The sequence below is a fragment of the Canis aureus genome, chromosome 28 (assembly GCF_053574225.1).
Source record: "Canis aureus isolate CA01 chromosome 28, VMU_Caureus_v.1.0, whole genome shotgun sequence".
NCBI lineage: Eukaryota > Metazoa > Chordata > Mammalia > Carnivora > Canidae > Canis > Canis aureus.
In genome coordinates, this window is record NC_135638.1 from 40,157,008 (window position 1) to 40,178,633 (window position 21,626).

The window sequence follows — 21,626 nt, forward strand, 5'->3', positions numbered from 1 at the left end:
AGATTTTATTTATCATGAGAGACAAAGAGAGAGAGAGAGAGAGAGAGAGAGAAGCAGAGACACAGGCAGAGGGAGAAGCAGGCTCCATGCAGGGAGCCCAACATGGGACTTGATCCTGGGATTCCAGAATCATGCCCTGGGCTGAAGGCAAGCACTAAAGCACTCAGCCACCCAGAGATCCCCATAATTAATGTTTTGAAAACCAGTAATATGGAGAAAAAAAGGAATAAAAGGAGAAGAGAAATATCCATAATATAAAGGACAAATGTAAGAATTTTTATAAAGATCTCTTCAAAAATAACAGAAGCCAAGTGACAATGGAATGACACCTTTAAAATGCTGGAAGGAAAGGAAAACTATCCATTTAGATTTATACCATGTAAAACATAAAGAAAAACAATTTCAGAGAAGCAAAAGCTGAGAGAATTAGTCTGTAGGAGATCAGCACTACTGGAAAAGGTGGAGATGTTAAATTTATGAGGAAATATAAGATTTTTTTTCTTATTTTTAAATTTTAAATGATTTTTAAATGTATAAAAGAAAATAAATGAATTATAATGTGGATTTTATATAATATGAAAAGTAAAATTTATAATCACAGAAACACAGAGAATAAGGGTAGGAAATTGAAATACAGGGTTAAAAGTTTCTTATGTCACAAATTGCATCATAATGTCCTAAAATATTAGATGACACTGTAAGAATAAAATGCCTGTTGTAAAAACTAGAGTTACCATAGAAAACATACCAAAAAAAAGTACAGTTAAAAATCTAGTTGAGAAGATGAAACTTCTTATTACAAAGAAGACGAAGCAGCAAAGTACACACATGGCAAATAAAACACAAATGTCAAAATGGTTGAAATGAAGCCAATAATAGCAATTATTACTTTGAGTGTAGATAGTCTAAATGCACAGGGAAAAGGCAAGGTTGTCAGAATGGATAAAAGTGTTGTGCAAAAACCTTCATTTTACATATAAGGACATAAATAAGCTAAAAAATAAAAGATTAGAAAAAGGCATCTATGTAAAAACAAATAATAAGGCTAAATCCACAGTCTTACTGCTATCAGACAAAGTAGACATTAGGGCAGGTACATTTTCTTGGATAAAGTGAACATTTTGTAATGATAGATATACATGTGACTAATAATAGAGTTTCAAATTACATTAAGAAAAACTGATTTAACTCAAAAGAAAAAAAAAACCCAAATATTGTGGGTAGAGCTTCAAGTAATCCTTTCCGTATAAAATAGGACAAGTGGAAAGAAAAATCCATTAAGATATAGAAAATTTGATCTACACTAATCAAAAAAAGACAAACAACAAAACCAAACATAATTGACATTTATAGAAAGCTCTACTCAACAACAGTATGATAAAGATTATTTTAAAACTATCATAATTGGGCCAGAGGGGGAGGGGCAAGACGGCAGAAGAGTAGGGTCCCCAGGTCACCTGTCCCCACCAAATTACCTAGATAACCTTCAAACCATCCTGAAAATATACGAATTCGGCCTGAGATCTAAAGAGACCAGCTGGAATGCTACAGGGAGAAGAGTTCGCGCTTCTATCAAGGTAGGAAGACGGGGAAAAAGAAATAAAGAAACAAAAGGCCTCCAAGGGGGAGGGGTCCCGCGAGGAGCCGGGCTGAGGCCGGGGCGAGTGTCCCCAGGACAGGAGAGCCCCGTCCCGGAGCAGCAGGAGCTGCACCGACCTTCCCGGGGGAAAGGGGCTCGCGGGGAGGTGGAGCAGGACCCAGGAGGGCGGGGATGCCCTCGGGCTCCCGGGGACACTGACAGGCACCTGCGCCCCGGGAGAGTGCGCCGAGCTCCCTAAGGGCTGCACCGCACGGCGGGACCCAGAGCAGCTCGGAGGGGCTCGGGGGCGGCTCCGCGGAGGGGGCTGCGGGGCGGGAGCGCGAATCCAACAGCGCAGGCTCCGGAGCACAGGGCGCCAGGACACAGCCAGGATCCGGCCTCCCCCGGGACAGGCAGAGGCCGGGAGGGCGCAGGACAGCGAGGACGCTCCTGCCCCAGCTGAGCACATCAGCGGCCCCGCCCCGGAGCCTCCAGGCCCTGCAGACGGAGAGCTCCGTGGTGACTGCGGGAGCTGACTCCAGGGCTCCAGAGCTGGCCCCGCCACTGCGGTTGTTCCTCCTGGGGCCTCACGGGGTGAACAACCCCCACTGAGCCCTGCACCAGGCAGGGGCAGAGCAGCTCCCCCAAGTGCTAACACCTGAGAATCAGCACAACAGGCCCCTCCCCCAGAAGACCAGCTAGATGGACAAGTTCCAGGGAAAGTCAAGGGACTTAAAGTATACAGAATCAGAAGATACTCCCTGTGGATTTTTTTGTTTGTTTTTTGATTTTTGTTTGCTTCCCCCACCCTTTTTTAACCTTTCTTTCTTTTTCTTTCTCTTTTTCTTCTTCTTTTCTTCCTTTTTTCTTTTTTCTTTTTTCTTTTTCTCTTTTCTTTCCTTCTTTCTGTCCTCTGTTTTTCTCCTTTTCCCAATACAACTTGTTTTTGGCCACTCTGCACTGAGCAAAATGACTAGAAGGAAAACCTCACCTCAAAAGAAAGAATCAGAAACAGTCCTCTCTCCCACAGAGTTACCAAATCTGGATTACAATTGAATGTCAGAAAGCCAATTCAGAAGCACTATTATACAGGTACTGGTGGCTCTAGAAAAAAGCATAAAGGACTCAAGAGACTTCATGACTGCAGAATTTTGATCTAATCAGGCAGAAATTAAAAATCAATTGAATGAGATGCAATCCAAACTAGAAGTCCTAACATGAGGATTAATGAGGTGGAAGAACGAGTGAGTGACATAGAAGACAAGTTGATGGCAAAGAGGGAAACTGAGGAAAAAAGAGACAAACAATTAAAAGACCATGAGGTTAGATTAAGGGAAATAAACGACAGCCTGAGGAAGAAAAACCTATGTTTAATTGGGGTTCCCGAGGGCGCCAAAAGGGCCAAAGGGCCAGAATATGTATTTGAACAAGTCATAGCTGAAAACTTTCCTAATCTGGAAAGGGAAACAGGCATTCAGATCCAAGAGATAGAGAGATTCCCCCCTAAATTCAATAAAAACCATTCAACACCTCGACATTGAATAGTTAAGCTTGCAAATTCCAAAGATAAAGAGAAGATCCTTAAAGCAGCAAGAGACAAGAAATTCCTGACTTTTATGGGGAGGAGTATTAGGGTAACAGCAGACCTCTGCACAGAGACCTGGCAGGCCAGATAGGGCTGGCAGGATATATTCAGGGTCCTAAATGAGAAGAACATGCAACCAAGAATACTTTATTCAGCAAGGCTCTCATTCAAAATGGAAGGAGAGATAAAGAGCTTCCAAGACAGGCAGCAACTAAAAGAATATGTGACCTCCAAACCAGCTCTGCAAGAAATTGTAAGGAGGACTCTTAAAATTCCCCTTAAGAAGAAGTCCAGTGCAACAATCCACAATAAACAAGGACTGAATAGATATGATGATGACACTAAACTCATATCTTTCAATAGTAACTCTGAACATGAATGGGCTTAATGACCCCACCAAAAGGCGCAGGGTTTCAGACTGGATAAAAAAGCAGGACCCATCTATTTGCTGTCTACAAGCAAGAGACTCGTTTAGACAGAAGGACACCTACAACCTGAAAATAAAAGATTGGAGAACCATTTACCATTCGAATGGTCCTCAAAAAAAGCAGGGGTAGCCATCCTTATATCAGATAAACTAAAATTTACCCCGAAGACTGTAGTGAGAAATGAAGAGGGACACTATCTCATACTTAAAGGATCTATCCAACAAGAGAACTTAACAATCCTCAATATATATGCCCCGAAGGTGGGAGCAGCCAAATATATCAATCAATTAATAACCAAAGTTAAGGGATACTTAGATAATAATACACTTATACTTGGTGACTTCAATCTAGCTCTTTCTACCCTCGATAGGTCTTCTAAACACAACATCTCCAAAGAAACAAGAGCTTTAAATGATACACTGGACCAGATGGATTTCACAGATATCTACAGAACTTTACACCCAAACTCAACTGAATACACATTCTTCTCAAGTGCACATGGAACATTTTCCAGAATAGACCACATACTGGGTCACAAATCGGGTCTGAACTGATACCAAAAGATTGGGATCATCCCTTGCATTATTCTCAGACCAAAATACCTTGAAATTAGAACTAAATCACAACAAGAAGTTTGGAAGGACCTCAAACACGTGGAGGTTAAGGACCATCCTGCTAAAAGATGAGTCAACCAGGAAATTAAGGAAGAATTAAAAAGATTCATGGAAACTAATGAGAATGAATATACAACCGTTCAAAATCTTTGATGCAGCAAAATCAGTCCTGAGGGGGAAATACATCGCAATACAAGCATCCATCCAAAAATTGGAAAGAATTCAAATACAAAAGCTAACTTTACATATAAAGGAGCTAGAGAAAAAACAGCAGATGGACCCTACGTCCAGCAGAAGAAGAGAGTTAATTAAAATTTGAGCAGAACTCAACGAAATCGAGACCAGAAGAACTGTGGAACAGATCAACAGAACCAGGAGTTGGTTCTTTGAAAGAATTAATAGATAGGTAAACCATTAGCCAACCTTATTAAAAAAGAAGAGAGAGAAGACTCAAATTAATAAAATCATGAATGAGAAAGGAGAGATCACTACCAACACCAAGGAAATACAAACGATTTTAAAAACATATTATGAACAGCTATATGCCAATAAATTAGGCAATCTAGAAGAAATGGACGCATTTCTGGAAAGCCAGAAACTACCAAAACTGGAACTGGAAGAAATAGAAAACCTGAACAGGCCAATAACCAGGGAGGAAATTGAAGCAGTCATCAAAAACCTCCCAAGACACAAAAGTCCAGGGCCAGATGGCTTCCCAGGGGAATTCTATCAAACGTTTAAAGAAGAAACCATACCTATTCTACTAAAGCTGTTTGGAAAGATAGAAAGAGATGGAGTACTTCCAAATTCGTTCTATGAGGCCAGAATCACCTTAATTCCAAAACCAGACAAGGACCCCACCAAAAAGGAGAATTACAGACCAATATTCCTGATGAACATGGATGCAAAAATTCTCAACAAGATACTAGCCAATAGGATCCAACAGCACATTAAGAAAATTATTCACCATGACCAAGTAGGATTTATCCCCGGGACACAAGGCTGGTTCAACACTCCTAAAACAAGCAATGTGATTCATCATATCAGCAAGAGAAAAACCAAGAACCATATGATCCTCTCATTAGATGCAGAGAAAGCATTTGACAAAATACAGCATCCATTTCTGATCAAAACTCTTCAGAGTGTAGGGATAGAAGGAACATTCCTCGACATCTTAAAAGCCATCTACGAAAAGCCGACAGCAAATATCATTCTCAATGGGGAAGCCCTGGGAGCCTTTCCCCTAAGATCAGGAACAAGACAGGGATGTCCACTCTCACCACTGCTATTCAACATGGTACTGGAAGTCCTAGCCTCAGCAATCAGGCAACAAAAAGACATTAAAGGCATTCAAATTGGCAAAGAAGTCAAACTCTCCCTCTTCGCCGATGACATGATACTCTACATAGAAAACTCAAACCCCTCCCCCCCCCCCAAGATTGCTAGAACTCATACAGCAGTTTGGTAGCTTGGCAGGATACAAAAGCAATGCCCAGAAATAAATGGCATTTCTATACACTAACAATGAGACTGAAGAAAGAGAAATTAAGGAGTCAATTAAGGAGTCAATCCCATTTACAATTGCACCCAAAAGCATAAGATACCTAGGATAAACCTAACCAAAGAGGTAAAGGATCTATACCCTAAAAACTACAGAACACTTCTGAAAGAAATTGAGGAAGACACAAAGAGTAGGAAAAATACTCCATGCTCGTGGATTGGCAGAATTAATAATGTGAAAATGTCAATGTTACCCAGGGCAATTTACACGTTTAATGCAATCCGTATCAAAATACCATGGACTTTCTTCAGAGAGTTAGAACAAATTATTTTAAGATTTGTGTGGAATCAGAAAAGACCCCGAATAGCCAGGGGAATTTTGAAAAAGAAAACCATATCTGGGGGCATCACAATGCCAGATTTCAGGTTGTACTACAAAGCTGTGGTCATCAAGACAGTGTGGTCCTGGCACAAAAACAGACACATAGATCAGTGGAACAGAATAGAGAATCCAGAAGTGGACCCTGAACTTTATGGGCAACTAATATTCGATAAAGGAGGAAAGACTATCCATTGGAAGAAAGACAGTCTCTTCAATAAATGGTGCTGAGAAAATTGGACATCCACATGCAGAAGAATGAAACTAGACCACTCTCTTTCACCAGACACAAAGATAAACTCAAAATGGATGAAAGATCTAAATGTGAGACAAGATTCCATCAAAATCCTAGAGAAGAACACAGGCAACACCCTTTTTGAACTTGGCCATAGTAACTTCTTGCAAGATACATCCACGAAGGCAAAAGAAACAAAAGCAAAAATGAACTATTGGGACTTCATCAGGATAAGAAGCTTTTGCACAGCAAAGGATACAGTCAACAAAACTAAAAGACAACCTACAGAATGGGAGAAGAGATTTGCAAATGACATATCAGATAAAGGGCTAGTTTCCAAGATCTATAAAGAACTTCTTAAACTCAACACCAAAGAAACAAACAATCCAATCATGAAATGGGCAAAAGACATGAAGAGAAATCTCACAGAGGAAGACATAGACATGGCCAACATGCACATGAGAAAATGCTCTGCATCACTTGCCATCAGGGAAATACAAATCAAAACCACAATGAGATACCACCTCACACCAGTGAGAATAGGGAAAATTAACAAGGTAGGAAACCACAAATGTTGGAGAGGATGCGGAGAAAAGGGAACCCTCTTACACTTTTGGTGGGAATGTGAACTGTTGCAGCCACTCTGGAAAACTGTGTGGAGGTTCCTCAAAGAGTTAACAATAGACCTGCCCTACGACCCAGCAATTGCACTGCTGGGGATTTACCCCAAAGATTCAGATGCAATGAAACACCGGGACACCTGCACCCCGATGTTTCTAGCAGCAATGTCCACAATAGCCAAACTGTGGAAGGAGCCTCGGTGTCCATCGAAAGATGATGGATAAAGAAGATGTGGTCTATGTATACAGTGGAATATTCCTCAGCCATTAGAAATGACAAATAGCCACCATTTGCTTCAACGTGGATGGAACTGGAGGGTATTATGCTGAGTGAAGTAAGTCAATCGGAGAAGGACAAACATTGTATGTTCTCATTCATTTGGGGAATATAAATAATAGTGAAAGGGAATATAAGGGAAGGGAGAAGAAATGGGTAGGAAATATCAGAAAGGGAGACAGAACATGAAGACTCCTAACTCTGGGAAACGAACTAGGGGTGGTGGAAGGGGAGGAGGGCGGGGGGTGGGGGTGAATGGGTGACGGGCACTGAGGGGGGCACTTGACGGGATGAGCACTGGGTGTTATTCTGTATGTTGGTAAATTGAACACCAATAAAAAAAATTATTTAAAAACACTATCATAATTGATATACTAAGACACAAAATAGATGTGTCATTTTAATACGGTCTAAATTACAGAAAGTATATTCTCTGATCTCAATGGAATGTAGATATAAATCAATATCTGAAAAGCATCTGGAAAGCTTTCAAATATTTGGAAATTAAAATTTTCATTTTTTAAATAATTTAATTCTGGAAAAGCAAATCACAAGAAAGATTAGAAAATATTGTGAATTGAATGAAAATAATACATTGCTGTATCAAAACTTACAAGAGGCAGCTAAAGCTGTGCATTGAAGGAGACAGTTTTAAAGACTTGTACAAAGCAAAGTGCTAAAATAAGTGATCTAATCTTCTAAGTACTGGATAAAAAATAACACATTAAATCAATAGTGAGATAATAATAAAACAAAAATAGAAATTAATAAAATGGAAAAGTAAAAAAAGTCATGAAACCCAAACCCACCCAGCAGTCTACAAATTATAAAACACAACTAAAGTAAAAATACCTAAATAAATAGAGAGATATACTTTGTTCATGACTAAAAGGCTCAATATTGTTAAGTTGTCATTTTTTTCCTAATGCAATCTATGATTGAATGCAATTCCAATATAAAGAAATTGAGGGAGTTTTTTTGTTTGTTTGTTTTTGTTTTCAAAATGGATAAGTTTATTCAAAATTTGTTTGGAAAGGCAATGGACCCAGAATATCCAAAGTGATTCTGAAAAGGTCAAAATGAAAAGATATTACTTAATTTTAAGATTTACAACAAAACCAACTATAATCAAAACATAGTACTATTGACAAAAGAATTGATGTTTAGATATATGCATACTTGTCAATTAGTTTTTTCTTCTAGTGCCAACAAAATTCCATATAGAAAGAATAGTTTTTTTAAAAAAAATGGTATAGGAACCACTAGATATCCATTTAAAAATAATAAAAACAAAACCTGAAATTTACCTCACTCCACGTATAATTGTATCATGGACCTAAATGTAATAGTTCAAATGATAAACTTCAGGTAGAAAGCATAGTAATTTGCTAGTTTCTCTGTTTGCTTATATGTTTATTTTTTTATCACTGTAGTATATGCAAAGTTCCTTACATAAAGCAAAAATAAGCGAACCATCAAGATATGAATTGATAAATTGGGGTTATTCTAAATTCAAAGCTTGTCCTCTTCAAAATACACCACTAAGAAAATGAAAGTGAACAACTGACAAAAGAATCTATTTGCAAAGCATATAGCTAACAAAGACTTTGTACACAATATATAAATACACCTGCAATTCAGTGATAATGGAAACACTTATATTTTAAAAGGCAAAAATTTGAAAAGATGTTTCATAAAATAAGATATCTGAATGCTAATCAGCACATGAAAAGTGCTAAACATGATCAGTCATTACAGAAATGCCCAACGTCTAAAACTATTAAAAATAAAATGAGTGAAAACACCAAATATTAGGGTAAATGTGGAGCAGTTATAACTTTCATATATTGCTGATGGGAGCATGATATGGAACATCAACTTCACAAAATAGTTTAGCAATTTCTTATAAAAATCCTACAACTTACCATTTGACCCAAAAATTCTTTTTTTTTTTTAAAGATTATTTATTTATTCATGAGAGACACAGAGAGAGATAGAGAGAGGCAGAGACACAGGCAGGAGGCAGGAGCAGGCTCCATGCAGGGAGCTTGAGGTGGGACTCGATCCTTGGTCTCCTGGGTCTCCAGGATCAGGCCCTGGGCTGAAGGTGGTGCTAAACTGCTGAGCCACCCGGGCTGCCAACAATTCTTATAACTGTTTACCTAAAAGAGATGAAAATGTATATCCACACAAGTCTTCTACAAAATGTTTATAAGAATTCTATTTGTAATAGCCCAAACCTGGAAAATAAAACCCAACTGTTTAACAGGCAAGGAATAAATGAACTGTCCTGTGTTCACATGATGGAAACTGCTCAAGAATAAGAAAGGAAAGAACTCCATGGACACAGCAAAATGGATGACTCAAATATTTTACTTAACAAAGAAGAAAAGCACACTCTATACAGACTGTAAGATTTCATTTTAAATAAATTGTAGAACAAGAAAATCTAATCCATATTGTATTAGATGAGGGCCAAGGCTAGGTAAGAGGCTTTGACTGAAAAAGGCAGGAGACACACTTCAGATGGTGGTGCAGATATTCTAATATTTGTTTAAAAAGGCATCAAACTGTACAATTTATAAAGGTAAAACTTACCACATATAAATTTTAAATAAAATAAAGTGTCTAACATTCCTCAAATCCAGAAACTTAATTACAGTATTTATTATGAACACAAGGCTCTATGCAGTTACCGTGAGTATATATTTTCACACAAATTATATACTCACATACAAATATATGCATATATGTACCTACATATTATATATGTTGAAATTTTATTAGACAAAATATTCATCAATATATTCTTCTAAGTAATTTTCTGTTTCACTATAATTAACATAGAAGCTAAATACTAGATAAGTTGAGCTGCCAAATTTAAGGGATTGGCTCATGGAATTGTGGAGAATGGCAAGTCCAAAATTTGTCCAACCTACTGGTCAACGAGCAGAGTTGCAGTCTGAGTCCTGAAGCAGTCTGCGGGCACAATTCCTTCTTGCTTGGGGAAGGTCAGTATTTGATCTTTTCAGGTCTTCAACTGATTAGATGAGGTTCACCTACACCATGGAGGGTAATCTGTTTAACTCAAAGTCTGGTGATTGAAATGTTAATCTCATCCAAAAAAATAACAATAAATAATAGCATCATAGAAAAATTTAGAATGAAGTTTGGCCATATAATAATTATATAATTAATCATCACAACATGAATTCAGCTACCAGAAATTGTATGTGAAATGTAAGCTTAAAGAGTGAACTAGGATTAAGGTAAATAACACTTAGGCTATGTGACACACCAAAACTGACAAATCTCCTTAGCTACTTGCCCATGGGTTCAGTGTGACAACTGGTATGTGTGAGGTGCTTCCACCTACAAAAACCAAGCTGATGATGGCGTGAACTAGCATCAGAAGGAAAAGAAGCTCTTTAAGTTTGTACAGCTTGCTGTGGTGGAAAAACGAGGTATAATGTAAATAACAGGCAGCATGGCCTCTCACTTCCATAATTATTATACCTAGTATCTGGGTAGGTTGAAGCTGTTTTTCAACAATTTTGGATGTGAACATTTCTTTTGGATGCTTCTGTTTCTATATTCATCTTAAAGGAAAAAAATAAAAATAAGTAAATCTTATATTAGACTATTGATTAAAAATGAGAAATACACATATAGACACACCCATGGGTATACACATGCATCACTACTGAAAATAGAAAAATAGATTGACTATATGTCATAATATTGGAAAATGTTCTCTAACTTTGTTGTCTAAGTTCAGGAATATAATTGGTACTAAGAAGGCAGAAGTTGGGAAATAAAATGTAAAGCTCAACTGCATTGGTGTTAGTAGCTGACAATTCTAAGTAACAAAATTTTGCCAGTTGGCTCCCTCATCTTCAAGCATGACAATACATGTTGAGGCAATATGAATCTGTTACCACCAATTTCCCATTCCATTTGAGTATTCAAATATACGTGAATATAGTCAGAGACTGAGGGATATAGAAAAAATAGGTGAGAGACGAAGTATATTCATTTTCTATTGCTGCATAACAAATCATCACAAACTTAGTATTTTAGAACAGCACAAATGTATTATTTTGCAGTTCCCATAGGCCAATGGTCTGGACATGGCTTAGCTAAGGCTCTTTTGAGGGTCTTCACTGAAATCAAATTGTTAGCTGGGGCTGTGATCTCATTTGAAGCTTGAGGTCTTCTTCAAAGCTCACTGGTGGTTGGAAGAATTCATTTCCTTTCAGGTTTATAAGTGACACCCTTGTTTTCATGCTATGACCATCCAGGAACCTCACCAAGTCCCAGAGACTGCCCAGATCCCTGCCACATAGCCCCTCCCCTCATGACAAGGTTCAGTTCTGTCTTCTAGGCCAGAGGGAGAGTCTCTTTCACTTCCCAAATCTCTCCAACCCCTTTTAAAGCCTTATTGAATTAGGTTAGACCCACCCAAGATAATCTCCTTTTATATTAACTCAGAGCCAACTGATCAGGGACCTTAATTACATCTGCAAAATCCCTTCTGCCAAATAATATCACATAACCATAAAAATACTATTCCATATTATTTACAAGTTTCCCTTACACACCATGACAGGAAATTAACAGGGTTTGTACACTTTGACACAGTTATGGGAATGCCTTAGAATTCTGCCTATCATAGCAGGGATGAAGGAATTCTGGAACTCTAGGAATGGGCATGCAGAGGCACGAATACCATAATTTGGGGAGGAAGTGACAACAACAACCTGTCCTGGACTTTCTAGGATGGATATCATCTTCTTTATGTCATAGAACCTGATGGTGAGGACAAAACCTTTGTCTTCAGTCCGTTAATGTGCTACAGATAAAAGCCTATCTGTAGCAGATAGGCTACACCGATGCACCGATGAGCAGATAATCTCCATTCAGATGTCAATTTGAGAAGGTAAAGGTACCAAAATCAATTGTGAATTTTTTAGTGACTTACTCAATTTTACATTTGTTCTCTTGGAATGTGTTTTTATTGAGTTTGCTTATTGGTTAATTTTATGACTGATGACTTTTTGAAAGAAAAAAACATCATCAAAGAAAAAATCTGTAAGCTAAACAAATTAATAAAAGGCTATCAAAGTGACATGAAAATTAAATTGAAAATATCTGAACAATCAGCAATCATAGAAAGAAATATCTATACTTAAGCAGAGCCTCCTGGAAATATAACTGCCATTGATGCCATCTCTCTGTCCCCAGAGGGGGAGTTTCCTAATTTGGGAAAAGCCTGAGCCCTAGCATCAAAAAGCAGGAAGTCAGCTGACCATTGATCTCAAAAAAGCCCACTAGAACCTCCTGTGCTATCCACTTGAAATTCCAGCTCTCCTTGTTCAGCTGACATATAAATCTTTAACTCTCCCTATTCAGCAAGGCAGATACTCATTAGTCAAATCCCATGGGCATACCTAAATAGACTTTGTCCTTTCGCCTGTTAATCTGTTCATTCTCATTAATTTGCAGGCCCATAATTGGTAGACCCAGGTGGGAAGAAGAAAAAGTACTTTCTCCCAACAACGTATGACAAAACAACAACAACAATAATAATAATAATCACAAAGAGAATTTAGTGCAGTAATAAGTTGCTGCTACAAAAAGGAATTCACCCGTCTTTTTTTTATATTTTTTTTAAAGATTTTATTTATTTATGAAAGACACAGAGAGAGAGAGAGAGAGAGATGGGGAGAGGGAGAGGGAGAGACAGGCAGCGGGAGAAGCAGGATCCATGCAGGGTGCCTGAAGTGGGACTCAATCCCTGGTCTCCAGGATCATGCCCTGGGCTGAAGGAGGTACTAAACCACTGAGCCACCAGGGCTTCCCGGAATTCACCAGTCTTGATGAAATATGATATCCAAATGTAACATTTTGAAAATAAAAATAAAGACTTTACAATAATTGAAACAATTATAATTGAATTTAATAATGGCAACTCCTGGTTAGAAAAACACAGTCAATAGCAAAAATACCTAAATAAGATAAAATGTTTCGTTCTAATTATTTTTAAGTGGATTTTCCAGAACATTGGTTTTTAGAGATGGTCTTAAAAGAAAAAGAAAAAAAAAAATGGAGCATCACTACTCCTACTAAGAGGCCCTACTAATCTGTTTCTCTTGTTGAAAAGTCACCTTGATACTTGAAGGGTTTAAGAAATTCTGGGATGAAGAATCCTGTTCAATTTTGTTTCATCCCGTGTTTCCCAAAATATTTGACCAAAGAATCCATTTTTAGTTTTCACATGATATCTCCTTCTCTATTTTACAGCTTATAAATTTCATTTCTACTCAATTGTGCAAAAATGATACTCCCTATGGTGAACCAAGCAACACAAAATAACATAGTAATGATGAACATCATTTATTATGTAAGTAATTTTATAAAATTGGAATATGATACATTTATTTTTTATTATCACACATTTTAACAATTGCAGTGGTACATCGACAAAATTTGCTCCTGATAATTCACTGGGAAGACACAATTTTAGCTATCAGGGAAAACTTGGGTGTAAAATTCAAAGTTAAACCTGAAAACCGCATCTTTAGAATGAGAAAGGAGAGAGAGAGGCAGAGAGGGAGGGGAAGAGAAAAGGGAGGGGATGAGAAAGAGAAATAAAAATCTCTGTTAATAAAAGGTGAAATTGATGGAATCTAGGTATTGAAAGTGACCCCAAATTATTTCTTGTATCTCAAAGGGGAAGATATTTTTGGCTCATAGTTGGATAATTCTAAGATACTAAAAAAATGGGTATATATGTATACATCTGGGTAATAAATATTTACTAAATACTAGAATTTAGAATTATAAGAAGTATCTAACACATAAACTATCAGAGATGAGATGAAAGCAATAAAATCTAATCTGCATTGTCAATGACTATTACTAAGAATTACTAAGAATACAATGATACATCCTCAACCTGCTACTTAAAAATAAACTGAACTAATGAAAACATTCAAATAATTATCAGGAACAAGAATATATATTCTATCCAAATAATTACTTAATACTGGCCTAGAATTTCAGGCAGTAGAAAAGAATATGACATAGAAATAAAAGATATATTCATCAGAAAGGAGGCACAATTATAATTTTCAGATGATTACTATTGCGTCAGGTAATTTAGGGCTTGTTAAAATGCACCTGGAGGGCTCAGTCAGTAAGTCAGTAAAGCATGAAACTCTTGATCTTGGACTTGTGAGTTCAATCCTCACGTTGGGTGTAGAGCTTACATTAAAAAGAAAAGAGGTTATAAAATTGTTTAAAAACATTAGATTTAATATATGACCTTATATATGTATATTACATGAAATTCAAATAAAACTTTATCATATACAAAAATTTCTGAGAAGAAAATGTAATCATAAAACAATCTTATCACCCATAGCAAAAAAGCTGATAAACCTATATGCAATAACTTTTCTAAGTATTGTGGAAGCAGATATGAAAACAACTTTAAAAAGTAACTGAGAGAAACCAAACAGGAGAGAACACTATGTCCAGACTGTTCAATATTTCACAGTATGTGACTGATGGAATTCTTACAAATTGCAATTCCTACTATTCTCTTTCTTCTATCCTCCATGTGACTCAAAATTCCATAAAATACTCAGATTTGTGATCTTTTTTGCTTATTTTCAAGGAACCATCTACCTCACAGAACAATGTAATTCATAAGCAAAACTTTTCTTGATTTTCTGCCACCAGATCTGTTCTTTCTTCCTTCTGGTTTCAGTAGACAAGGTTATTTCCCCTCAGTCTAGCCAGTGACCTGGAATGTATTCCCAACTTCATCAGCCTTGTCAGGGACAGTTTTCTAAGGACACTCGTGTCCCCATTGTCTTTAGTGATTTCCGTGTCACTCAATCCAATGTACGTTTTTAAGGGCACATCTTATTCTATGTCCATGACAGTTCTTGTGTTTTTTGCTAAAAATTTGTCTTTCAACATCATCTGCTTCCTGGAATATGGTCAGGATTGTCTGAGGGCTCTTTGTGGTCAGGTGGGATTTTGTGATTTGTGTGCTAAAGAGATTTTGTGTTTCTGGGTTAAACAGCTTCTCTTGTGCACAAACCTAAGAGCATTTGCATCTCTCTGGTATGGTGACAAGTTAACATTGAAGTGATGTTTCACAGGCCTGTGTTACCAGCAAGTAAGTGTGTGGGATGGATGTATCTCCTTCGTTGTTTGTGCCACAAAGATTTGGATGCTCCTTGTTACCACAGCACAACCTGGCCTATCCTCACTGACAGAACTTGTCAGCAACTTCAACATTACAGACCAGTTCTTGTTAAGAAAAATTTGAATTTTGCATTGTTTCTGATATACATGCTATTTTTTTATCTTCTCATATATTTTTCTTTTAATCTATCTCATAAGTCTTGATGTTTCTTAAGGTTCTATGCCAAATCTTTCTCATATCATTCAACAGCTTCAATGATCATTTAAAAGCAAATGACTCTCCAGTGTCTGCCTCTAGTCTTAGAACAAACAACACAGGTATACATTTTCTCTCTCTCTCTCTTTCTCCCTATTCTGTCTCTTTCTATCTCAGACACACACACATCCAATTGCCTACTGAGAAAATTCTACTGTTTCACTTAGATATATGATTAGCATTCCTATCCTAAACTAAATTAATAAACTTACCTCATCCACAAATGGTTTAGGCCACTCTCCCATGTGACTCGAATTTTAATAAATTAGATGATTTAACATTTATATTCCACATATTGTGCATGTGTGAGGCTTACATTCTATTGAGGACAAACTAATCACCTTAAGATAGATTTTCATGCTTTGACAGTCACACCCATGAAACCCTGAAAAATGAGCAGGTGAGGTCATTTCACGTTTACAGATGAAACAGGTAAAGTTTATAGAGGCTAAGAAAATTATGCAAAGACATGGGGTAGCAAGTGTAGCATCCAAAGCAAAACAGAAATCAGTACTGGATGCCACAGTGCTGTTGTTGCTATTTCTTTTATGCCAAGGAGCAGTACAATTCCTGCATGCTTCCTAGAGGCATGCTTCCTAGCTTTGCAGGCTAGATGTCTCAATCCGTGGATTCAGGGGCCCATGACAATCTGGAACAGATGTAGGAGACTCAAGTTTTGTGGTCCTGACATGCTTAAAACCCAAAAATATTACATTAAAAAGTGAAATATTGATTTTTTTTAATGGCCAGTGCAGGGACACATTTTTTTTTAAACTAATAACCTTTAAAAGAAAAAATAAAATTAATTATGACTGAAATTGAGTTTCTTGATATTCCTCAGAGCTAGGAAGTAATTACAGAGATTAACATGGAAAGATAACTGAGTTAAATAAGAGAATGCATTTATTTTACATGTCTACTTAATTATATACAGCATTCGTGTTAGATCCTTTACTTGCTTGAAGATCAAACCTATGTGAAATCATATAGACATAACAATATTAATATGGTGATTTGATCATTTTAACACTTGAAATATGTGTATATTTTGTCTTTTCAAAAGGATTTTAAGTTCCTTGTAGTTTAATACTTGTATGGATATGTGCACACGTGAGTGTGTATTGTAAATACTGCCCATTTGTACCTAATACAGCATTCAATCTGTAGCAGTTATATAAAGCATTTTTGTCTCATTAATTGAAAACACAAATTATAATTGATAACATAACAGACTGCCATGCCAAACCAAAATTTACTGTATCACTCATAACTATTTCAGACAGTTTAATGTGGTTTGTTTGCTATATCTTAATTTGAATTAAGGGGGTTCATTTTATTTATTTTTATTCACAGACACAATCTATATCTTGAGATAATCATGCCTGTGTTAATAGAGCCCTGCGTCTTCAGTGGCTATCAGACAATCAAAGATTCAGGGTCAGTGATGGTACACAGGAACCACAGGTCAGATAAAAATATTTGTGTGTGTCATTCAATTGGTTAAAAAGCCAGTTACAACTGTGCTTTATGTGAATGGCAATATGCCATTCCACTTTCAAACTGGGCACATTCAAATATTTTTATTTAATTTTGTAAAAGGTATAATATTGACTTTATGAGATTTTTCATCAAAGAAAATAATGACTTTTTTCCCCTACTTAACTGGTATACATAAATTATCTGCTGAAAAGTAATGACTCTGTCACTGCTAAACCGTCAAATATTATATCTGCCTTTAACTATTCACATTGGTTAAACGGTGAAAATTAGCATTATGGTCATTTATCATTATCATACATAGTTTACTTAATTTTCTTTCTTATGAGTTTAGGCTTGTAGACCTCGAATCATTAGACCAGAGGGTAAGTTAAGCAAATTTCTATTTCCTTTTTCCCACATAACCTACAAAACAGTCTCAAATTTTCTACAACACAGGAGCATATGAAATATAATTGGAAGTGTTTTCTGACAACAACATCTGCTCTCCTTACCACACACACGCTTTTCTTTGCAGAATACTGTTTTAAGGGTACAGAACATTTAGCAGCCTTCAAGAAATGGGAGTATTTCTCCTGTGGCAGTTTCCTTTTCTATCTTGAGAATGTATTCAGGTGTAATATCAACTCTGACCTGACCAGCTAGTGTCAGAATGCACATTCAAATTCACTTCTCATAAGCTCTAGCTCTTTGTGCTAGTTAGTTTTCTTAATTTTCCCAGTCGTTTTTCATTTATTCAAAACATATCATAGTTGTATTGTTTCCATTTGGTCCAAAATGCTCCCAATGCTTCTACTAATGGCCTTAGGTGAGAAGCTAGTCCCTTAGTTCCTTACATGTAGGAATTGGCCCTCAAGTCAATCTGTCTAATGCAAAATGTAAGAAGTCAATAAAATATACTTGAAATGTTTCATGATATTTTAAAGCTTCTTGATGAAAAGAGATTCACAAATAAATGTAACATATGAGATGAGAACACCACTATAATTTGTTTTCATTACTCATAAGTTTACTTATTTCCCTCTGACACTCAGATCATTGAAGTTTTCTGGATAGCAAGTTTCTTTGAAGAAATCGAGGACATCATGCTGGTTATCTTAAAACTGTATTCTATTCCACTTCTATAATAACACCACCAACCAGAAAACCTAGCACTGTCTACAAACACTTCTCAGTGTTTATATTTGGATCTGTGAGCAGACACTGCTATCTTTACTCTGCACAGATGTGGAAAAAAAGGCACACCACAGTGTGACAAATAGTGCCAGGAGGGGCAGGGACAGGAGCAAAGGAGGTGGGTCTCCAGGTCATTTACTCAGTGTTGCCATGCTAAACTTAATGTTAATTTTATTAAGTAACCATAATAAAGAAGGATATTGTGGTTAACTTTAAACCAGCACTCTGAGGGCATTGTATATGGATGCTTCCCCTCCTGAACTGTGGAATGAAAGACAAGGAGGGAAAGGTTGATGAATACGTAAACTGATAGAGTAGAGCATAATAATCAGCAGCACTTTGAATCTAGAGTCGTGCTTCCTATAATGGCTAACATATCGAAATAAGGTAAGAAAAAAAAAAAAAACAAAGAGGGTGTCTATTGCAAAATTGGTTATTGCCAACAGTGTACAATAAACATTTTCTTCAAGTTTTGGTAATTTTTAAGATATGAATGTTTTTTTAAGTTAAATTATTTTTTTGTATTTCAATTGTGATGTTTACATGAGAAATTGTATATATTTTATTATTCATCACAAACTTTCTTAATGGTTGGTCAAATATTACAGTGTCATTTACCAAAAGGACAAATATTACATAGGTGAGTTTATAAAGGGGTATTTTTACTAGTCTCTGCTTCACAGAATATACAGTATTGTTATGGATAATTTGTGAAGAGATAATTATTGGTGAGTTCAAAAAAATAAAAGGTTTAGTTCTTGAATAAAAACAGAGCTATGTTGGAAAGGAATCTCACTGGAAGCAGTGGCTATGGCCTGACCATTGTTACCTCTTCATTCATGGCTAAGGGAGCTAAGCTGTATTCATAAGAGTTAGGACCAAGATTTGAATAACAAGTACCTCAAACAGGGCAAAACATCCTACTCACAGCAACTAAGTTGCCTTTGAAAGAGCCAAAGCTTGAGTTAGAGACAGTTTTCAGAGATAAGGTGGAGAAACTTGGTGTGGTAGGTAATCAGAAGGGAGAATCAAGACTAAAAAGAGATAAATAAAAGACCCAAATGGAACATGAACAAAGGAGGAGGTTGTTGGAAGTGACTGTTGCTATTGATACATCTATGTCTACAGCTCACCTGTGTAGATGGGATGGACTGTTGTGGCACAGTTTATTTTCTGGATCAACTTAGAAAGTTCCTCTGGTTAAGTCAAGATTCTTGGCTAGGTCCTAAGGCTTTTTAGTTGTCTAGGACACCCTATTCTTAGAGCTCTGTGGTGACATAGCCAGCAATATTGCTCAATTTACTCATGCATGCAACTAACAGTGGAAAACCCAGTGACCAAAAGGAATTCACCAGCATCTATTATATAATGATGACTGTATTTTTTATTAGAATAATAAAATAAAATAACAGTAACAGCTAACATTTATGAAATGGTAATTTGTTGCAGACACTGCTAAGAATACATTATACATTATATCCTTTACTTTTCCTAACACTCTTACAAGATTGCTTTTACTGGTATCACTAACCAATACAGGAAATATTATTTAGGTTTGGGAATTTTAAATAAGCTACTCAAGGTCAAAGCGCTGACAGTGGGAGACCCAACTTTTGACACAAGTCTTACAACTCTAACACCTAACACTGTAAGTGGTACTAACAATTTCTTCCTTATAGATGTTGATAATGACCATCATTAGGCAGATTATTGCCACAGTGTTGACCCATAGGAGGCAGAATGAATAGAATGAATTGAATGAATGAAGAACCATTAAATTTGTTTTCCCTTTTCTGGATAGATAATTTCTGTTATCTCTGCTTCTTCCTTACCCTAGTACTTAGAAAAAGCCTTAAAAATACTTCTTTGTTGTCAGACGTGTGTTAATTGTGACATGAGGGGAGTATGCATAGACAGTTGAGGGCTCAGGATAAATTCTCAGCAGTGTGAAATGGAGAGCAAGTATGGAGAGAAAGACTTGATCAAAGAGAAGCCCAAGACCACCATGAAAATAGAGCAGCCTCTGTGGCAGGTCACATCTGACAGGAGAATACCCTTCCCTGGTCTGCTCTAGAGGAAAACTCAAAATTATTTCAGAATAAACTGACCTTGAGTTTGCTGACGTTGGATGCAGATAGGAAACGTGGGTCATCACATTTATAATGAAGGAAGACACTACCAATGACTGAGACATGTGGGGACATCTGTGGACAAAAATATTTACTACTTATCCAGTCTCTTCTCTCAAGGTACAGTGTGTTAAAGTTTTCACAGACTAAAACAAGTAAATCAGATCTTTTCTTGTGTGTAGTTTTAAAAATGTATTGTGTGGGCATATATTAAATTTTGCAGAATTGCATTGATGAGATAATGCTTGAATTTCCATTTATCATCTAAATCCAACTATTTAATTAGGCTTTGATAAATTTTAATTAAATGTTTAACACCAAGGAAAGCTTACAAAATGGCCCAGAATGCTTATTTCTAGTACACAGTGTATGCAATAGATCTGCATATAAACATCTATATAGCTTATTAATATTTAAGGCTACCGTTCTAGCTTCTAGCTACCTTTTAATCAAATGTGGTGTTTCAAATATATCAAATAAAATTAGAACTTTATTAAATGATACTGATATTTGTGTAAGCTATAAAACTCCCCCATTGGAACATAACAATTTATTCTTAGACTTTTTAAATTGAAGAAACAACATTTCTTGTTTTCTTAGAACTATATTAATAAACTATAAGGCACACCTCTGAAAAATTGTGGACTCAGTTCCAAACCACCACAAGAAAGCAAATATCACAACAAAGTCAATGAATTTTTTACTTTACCTGTGTATATAAAAGTTATGTTTATACTATACCGCAGTCTGGTGTGTGTGCAATACTATTATGTCTAAAAAACAATATATATTCCTTAATTTAAAAATACTTTATTGCTAAAAAATCCTAACTGTCTTCTGAGCTCAAGGAATTGTGACCTTTCCTCTGGTGGAGGGACTTGCCTCGATATCTAGGGCTGCTGACTGATCAGGATGGTAGTGGCTAAAGATTGAGGAGGCTATGATGATTTCTTTTTTTCACTTTTATTATTTATTTATTTGTTTGTTTATTTATTTTCTTTCATTAAGAGATAAGTGTTTTCTGGGAGAAGAGAGGACAACTGAGTTATGCAGTTGGTTAAGCACCTGACTCTTGGTTTTGGCTCAGGTTGTGATCCCACCATCATGAGATCAGGCCCTGCATAGGGCTCT

General features: G+C 36.6%; 1 long non-coding RNA gene across 1 annotated transcript in view; it reads right to left on the reverse strand.

The window, feature by feature from the left end:
* Positions 1 to 16,598: 16,598 nt before the first annotated feature.
* LOC144300254 (uncharacterized) overlaps positions 16,599 to 21,626 on the reverse strand; it is a 60,645-nt gene continuing 55,617 nt past the window's right edge. Inside the window, exons 4-5 of the long non-coding RNA XR_013366838.1 lie at positions 20,475 to 20,570; positions 16,599 to 16,665 (exon numbers count right to left, since the gene is read on the reverse strand). This is a non-coding gene — a long non-coding RNA (uncharacterized LOC144300254). The remainder of the gene's footprint in view (positions 16,666 to 20,474; positions 20,571 to 21,626) is intronic.